The following is a 7857-nucleotide window of genomic DNA, read 5'->3' as shown; positions in this document are numbered from 1 at the left end:
ATAGTCTCTTTATTTTCTACATTTTACACCACTCACCTCTATCCCCCAAGATTCGCTCTCTCCCTCCCACTCATCTGATTTCCCTTCCTCACTGTATCTCTCATTTTTTTTAACAGCACATTTCTTAGATTTTCCCTTCCCCACGCATCTTCAATTTCTTCCCTCTAATTTTTATTTTCTTCTCTTAGCAAACCAGTTATCTTTCCCTTTCTCTTACTCCTTCAAGCAGAGCAAACCCTCAGGCTACCATGAAGCCCAGCCACAGTAGCCAAGCTGTAGAGCGACAACAGGACTTCCTTCACAGGCGGGACATGGAGTCATTGCACCACAACTCCCAAACCACCGGCACGTAGAAAACCACATAGTTACATCGAGAGCCAAGCACGCCGAAAACCACTCAAAACCCTCTGTCCAGTCGTCGCCTACGTCCAAACTCAAGCCCAATTGCATCGCTACCTCTGCCTTACACCATGGTAGACCCACGCCACCCCAACACCACCCAACACCAACCCACAAGCCTCTATTCACAACTTTCACCCCAACACTCCTCCTCTAATCTAACCACCCAAAAATAGAGCACCTTATCCCCTCATCTTTCCATGGTTTCACACTTTACCAACACCCCACTCAGCCACTGTGGTCTTCCCTCCTACGCTCAACCTCTCTAAGTGCCACCCCACATTGTCGGCTAGAAAGCCAAATTGGGTGGAAACCACCTGTGATCACATGGTCAAGCTCAACACCACGTGCATATTGCACCACCATGTCCTGTAATCCAGCCGAGTTGCACCACTACTTCACATGGGCCAACCACCATGCCCAGCCCTCTACTCCTCTCAGTTTATATCTCATGGTAGCTCTCCTTTTTCTCTCTCATGTGAGTTGTCCTCTCTATCTTCAGTCCCTCAGTTAGTCTTTATGCTCCCTTCACAAATTGAAAATGCATGTTAACCTCTTTGCGAAAACCAAAACTCTAATAGTTGAGAACTTAATTACAATGGATGTGTAGTTATTAACGGTTAGTCTCGGTCATTCTTGTATAGTTGTGACAGAAAGGTGAGTGTATTAATTGGACTTGTTTTTACAATGAACTTGTTTTTGTCTTGGGCTTGATATATAATAGTTTGAAGGTTAATTATATGATTATTTGGAGAAATTATCTGAAAATTAGAATATTTTGAGATATGAGATTTTTAGGGTTTTCAAGGATTTTAGATTTTGAGGAATTAAAATAGGTTATTTAAGTATTTCAGGCTTAATTATGAAGTACGTGTTCAATTGAAAATTTACGCAAATTACATGACTATTTTATAGGTGACGATTGATACTCCTTTGGCACTGTTGTGAGGAAATTTAGAGAGGCAAAAAAGTCCAGATAAACGGAGTTCGTATGGTAGACTTTGCATAAAAAGAGATAGACTAAGGTTGATTTATAAAAAATATGCATGTTGTTTTATGAAACAAAAATTGGAAAACAACCTCGGTCATTTTGTTCTGCATCACTCAATGTATCTTAATAAGAAAAGAGAAATATATTTTTGTCATGACTGGTGTAGACAAGAGCAAAATTTAGACATTATGTTTCTGTACTGTGCAAAAAAAACGAATATGAAATCTGAAATTTTTTTGCATGATTACGAAAAGATGCCCTGAATCTATTTTGATTATGTGAAGATGCTCTAAATTTGTTTTGATTATGTGAAGTTGACATGAATCTGTTCAGTATTTTGTTTTGATATAATGTGGTATTTGAAAAACTTTTGGCATGACATTCTGATTCTGTTATGGTTCTGATTCGATATTTTGATTCTGTTATATAGTTGGTACCAACATCTATGTTCCGAGTGCAACCACTTTGGAAACGAAGTGGGTTTTTTGTATGGTTTTTTCTGTGTGCACACTCGGAGCTCCGAAAATGAATAAGGGAAAGATTCACATTTTGATATGATGCTATGATATTATATGATATTATGATATGATAATGATGTTCAGCCATGTTATGCCAAAGGATTTTTGAATATGAACATTTTGAACTGTCGCTCTGATATTTTGATAACACGATTCTAAAATCTGCATTCTGAAAATGAAAATGTTTTATTCTGCATTCTGAACTTCGTAAAAAGCTCATGTTTACAAACTAGTATATGTTTTTTGCTTACTGAGTTATTGATAACTCACCTATTATCTCCATCATATTTTTCAGATGATTTAAATGTTTCAGTTCAAGATCAAGATAAGGGAGCATGAGCGAGATTATTTAAGTATAGTAGATTAAGCACAAAAGGATGCCATGGTTATTGGAGAATGCTATTCAGTAAATTTATCGTATTCTGCTGACGTGGTATGTTGAGAAGTTGACATTTATATTAAGACTTTGTGGTGTTTTCAGTTAATTATTTTGGAATAGTTGTTTTAAAACATTGAGAATTTATATCTATATGGGGATATATGATGTGAGTAATTGAGAATTTGTATTTTATATCTATATGGGGACCCGCACCCCGCTGCCCCACCCCGTTTGCCTCGATACCGTTTCACTTTTAGACTTTGGTTAAGCTTGTACTAAAAGTGAAATGGTGTCGTTTCACTTTTAGTTAAGGTCCCCCTTCCCCCCGTAGCCCCGCGTCCTTCTCGAACTCTCTTCTCTCTCACTCTCAGACTCACTCTCTCTCTGTCTCGATCTCTCTCGCGCTCTCTCTGTCTCTCTCGCTTGATCTATTCTCTCTCTAGCACGACTGCAGGAGCAGCACCACCGAGACTCCAATCACTCCACCGTCGTTTGAACTTATTTTGAAATTTCGCATTCGCTGCCACTCAAAGATAAGAAATCCGAAACCCTAAATTTTATTTTTTTAGTTTTAGATTGGAGGAAGGATGGGTTGAATAGGAGATGGAGGATGAGAATAATTGTGAATTTACGTGCTGTGGAGAAATTTGTGCATGTGTTTGAAATTTATCTCTTCTCTATTTGTTTGTTTGTTTGTTTTTTTTGTTTTTTTTTTTTTTTTGTAGTTTGTATTTTACTATTTCTAGCCTCTGGGCGATAGTCTGGATGTTGTGTGAAATTTTGATTTATTGGATGAATTTTTTGGCAAGATATTGGTCCGATATTTTTATAGTTTAGAGCAAACCTGTTAACATGAAAGTTCGATTTTTTTTTTCATATTAAGTGTTTCTACTAATAATATTTGCATGATTTTATAAAGTTGGAAACTGAAGGTGTAAAAATAGTTTTCGTTTTGGGTAAGTGTTGATATTTTGTTATGGAAGCATGATCATATGGTCTTGATCTTGATGAAATGAATTTTATGCATGATAAGATTCGGTTAGTCTTGAGGCTCACCAGTTTGTCTTGTGTTTTTTTGGATTTTTGCCATGTGATCTTAGATTTAATGCTTAGATCATGTTTAGAACTTGAATACGAGGTAGATGATTTTATTTCTTGAAGGTTTATTTCATGTGAAACTTGGATCTAGTGGTTTGATCTAAAATAAAAATATGTGGTACTCAGTTTTGAAGTTAGTATGCAAGCCGATTGTGTTGGATGGTGTTTTGTATTTTTTGTGGTCTTTGACTTGTTTGTTCAAGTATGATATTTATTAGAATTGACTTATAAACATGTTAAGAGTATGTTCAGGAACTTTTGAAGTTCTTGGAGTTGACTTGAAGAGTGCTAGACCAAAAAATCAAGGATTGTTCTATTTGGTCAAAACTTAATGCTTTGGCATGTTTAATGAAATTAGGAGTTTATGATTTTCATGGAATGTATATTTTGATGTCTTAGCATGATTTTAGAACCTAAGATATGTTTTTTAGAAGTTGGTTAAATCGATTTAAGCATCAAAATGTGTTTAAAAGTCAAGTATGCATCATAGTGTTGATTTAGCCCTAGTACGTTTCAGCCTAAGCATAGTTCTTATAGTTGTATTTTTTTAAAAATTTTTCTGACTTGATTTTTAAATTTAGAAAAAAATTTACATAAGGGTAGGATTTGGAGTTTGTATGCAAAATCTTTATTTTGAGGGCAAAATTGTAATTCTTCACACACATAAATGGGTAATTTTGTAATTTAGCCCTAAGTTAGTAAGTCTTTATATTTGCATGAGCTTTAGTGAGATATTCTAAGCTTGGGAATTATCTCATTTCAGTTAATGTTTTTTCACGCTATGATTTAAGTTACGCGACAATTCTATAAGTTGGCCTCTAATTTACAATAAGGATATTTGTGGATGTATGGTGGTAAGAAACCATCATTCATGTTCGTTATATTTATATACATGTTATGTTATGCCATGCAATGATTTCATTCTAAGTACATACTTATCTGTTATACGTTATGTCATGTCATGCCATGCTTAATTGTTGCACGACATGTTATGCCATGTCATCTGTCATTTCATTTCAAGATACGTCATTGTCTCGTGCATACAGTTGTCACGAAAAATATTATTTTCTTAGTCAGTCATACATGGGATACTCGTGGCATAATCACTATGATTGTCCAAGTATCTCCACTGATAATTCATGCAAGGTACTTCTAGCGTAATCATTCAGATTATTAGAGTTCTTCTACTAAAATGCTTATGGCATAATTATTCAGATTGATAGAGTATTTTCATTAAAACTATTACTAGGTACTCCTTGTATAATCATTCTGATTATTAGGGTATCTCATTTAAAATACTCATGGAGTAATCATTCTGATTGTTTGAGTATCTTTAATGAAATACGTTGGGCGGAATCATTTTGATTGTTCACCTATTCCTAACGAAATAGCTAGTGAAATCATTCTGATTGTCAAATTCCATGTTCAGTTTCAAGTTCATTCCATGTTCAGTTCACATTCAGTTCATGTCAATTCCAGTTCATATTAAGTTCAGTCCATGTCACGTTCACGTCAGTTTCAATTCATGTTAAGTTAAGTTCAGTCAAGTCAGGTCATGTCCATATTTAGTCACATATTTTCAGTCAAGCTATGTTATGTCTAATTAACCAACTCATTTATTGAACAAGATTCTAACTTCATGTTTAGTTTCATCTTCAGTTTCAACTTCAATTTCACTTCATGTTTATTTCACATTCAAGTACTTCAGTTAATGTTAGTTCAGGTCATGTCACGTTATGTCATGCTATTTTTCAGGTCATGTCATATTCATTTATTTTCAATCATTCATGTCTTTTTACTAGCATGCCTGCATATGTAAACTGTTAGTTTAAGTTGGTTGTTAACTTATTGAGATTTGTAATCAAATCTCACTTAGTAGTCTCAACTACCATTCTCCCGAATGTTAGACCATGTGTCAAGATCAGGAGGATCCACAGAGGATCATCTAGATGAGGTTAATTAGATTGCAATGCAATCACGAAGAGCTCATCAGGTCGATGCTCTAGTTTTTGGATAGGATTATGGTTATCTTGGTCGAGTTGCACGAGCTACTCCTTAAGTTAACCTAGTTGTAATGACCTGACCCAATAATTATAAGGTTGAAATATTGATAAATTTTATTGAGCTTAAATTATATTTAATGGGTCATATTGGATAAACCCAAGAGTGATAAATTATTGAGATTGATTAGAAATTTTAATTAGACTTAATAATTAAGTTAAATCTCATTTATTATTTATTGAACGAGTTTGACTCATTTTAGAATTTAAAGAGCATCTATTATAAATTTATTTGAATTTAAAATCACTATTAATTATAGTTACCTATATATTTCCAGTCATTCTCAATCAACTACTTAATTCTAAAATATATCTTTAATTCAAACTCTGATCTCATCAGTCGATCACTATCAGAGTCCAACTAACTCTTCTTCGTCCTTCCACAAATTTCTCTAAATATCTTCCCGTTTTCCTCGTATTCCTTAGCGTCACGCATGCCCACGTCTAGCACAACAAGTCTGGCCTCTCCCACTATCGCACAACAAATCTTTTTCTACCTCTCTAAGGTTATTCTGTCTCTCTCTCTCACCGAATAGCACCAGTTTTCAATTGCTTTAATTACTCTCGCCTGGACAATCGTAAACTCTGTACCTTTCAATTCTTTTACTTTCTTTTCTTCATTTCGTGTAATTACATCAGGGCGCTCTCTCTCTCTCTCTCTTCACTGAAACTGAAAGTTTGTCCGTAAGTTATTGCTTCTTTTAACTTTTAGCCTTTTGGCTTATTACAATTATGCCATCCCTTGACCGTGTCATAAAACATGATAAGATCAATTTTCTCTTAAAGTTGCTTTCATGCTTTTAGTTTCATGCTTTTTTTTTTTTTTTTTTTTTAAGCGTGTACAGACTAGTACTAGTATAGATTTTTTTTATGCTCGTTCTTTTCTAGTCCTAGTGGTAGAATTGTATTGAATTAAAATTAGGGCAATATCAGCTATATATCAATGAATTTAGGGAAATGATGGTATTTTAAAGATTAGAAGAATTTTAAATATTGAAGAATTAAAATAGGTTAATTTTAGCATTTCAAGGTAAAATATTTAAATACGTGTTCGATTGAAAAATTTACAAAAATTATACGCTTATTGTATAGGTGACCGATTATGAGTAAAAAATAGTGGATTAACGATGTAAGGTAAATATCATGATCATACCCTTACACGTATGTACGGTAAACGACATGTATTTTATAAAAATATTATGCATGTACGCTCTCCATTGGAAACCCATTTTTACGTACTCAAATCATGATAAAATTATGAAAATTCATGATTTTATGTGTAGGTTTATGCATTAAATTATTTATGAAAATTTATGATTTTATAAAAGGAGTTATGCACTAAAAGATTTATGAAAAGACATGATTTTATGTGAGAGTTATGCATTAAAATATTTATGAAAAGCCATGCATGATTTTATGTGAACATTTATGCATCAAAATATTTATGAAAAATCATGATTTTATGTGAGGAAATATGTATCATGGAAATTTATGAAAGAATACGATTTCATTTGAAATCTATGATATGGCAAGTATTTTTTTTTTTTGATGAAGAGCCGAGAATCACCTGTCCACGAGTGATCCCGTCCTGATTATATTAATAAACCCTCACTTATGGCGGAGGAAAATCGTGGTTACATATCAATACCTGGCGTTACAATATAAAAATCCAAAACCAGATCTTAAAAACAACCTAGTATATCTAGAGAAAATTACAAAAACAACATCCTCACCTACAAAAAAACCATTAGCACAACAAACACATACAATAAAATCTAATCAAACCAACACAACAACCAAATAGAACCAGATTCTTAATTCTGACAGCACCTCAAAGAAGGTAACCCAATTTTATCCAACCGAAGTAAACCTCGAGGGACCCTAGGCAATTCTCCAGCTATATTCCAATCCATATTAAGACCAGTTGCCCCACTCCGAGCCAACCAGTCAGCAACTTTATTACCTTCCCTATAAACATGCCTAACTGTGCAAACCATCGAATCCATAAGAGTAAGAGTATCCTCCCAGAAATCTTCCAAATACCATATGCCACATCTTCGCCTATTCCACCAAGAGATTACCACTTGAGAGTCTAATTCTATTTCCACAAAAATAATCCATAGATTTTTACAAGCTTTAAGACCCTGCAACAATGCTAACAATTCAGCTCTATTATTGGAACCAAAACCAATATAAGAATTAAAAGCATGAACCAAGTGACCCTGATCATTTCTAATAATACCACCCACCCCCGAAGGTCCTGGATTTCCTAGACTACTACCATCTGTATTCAATTTAAACCACCCTGGAGCAGGTTTTTGCCAAGTCACAATTTTAATAAACTGCCTCACGGGGGCTTTAGAAGGAATATGCAAAGCATGTAAAATCTGAAGATCATACATAGAACATTTT

The sequence above is a fragment of the Juglans regia genome, chromosome 11 (genome assembly GCF_001411555.2).
Source record: "Juglans regia cultivar Chandler chromosome 11, Walnut 2.0, whole genome shotgun sequence".
In the NCBI taxonomy this organism is placed as follows: Eukaryota; Viridiplantae; Streptophyta; class Magnoliopsida; order Fagales; family Juglandaceae; genus Juglans; species Juglans regia.
This window is presented reverse-complemented; position numbering follows the sequence as displayed.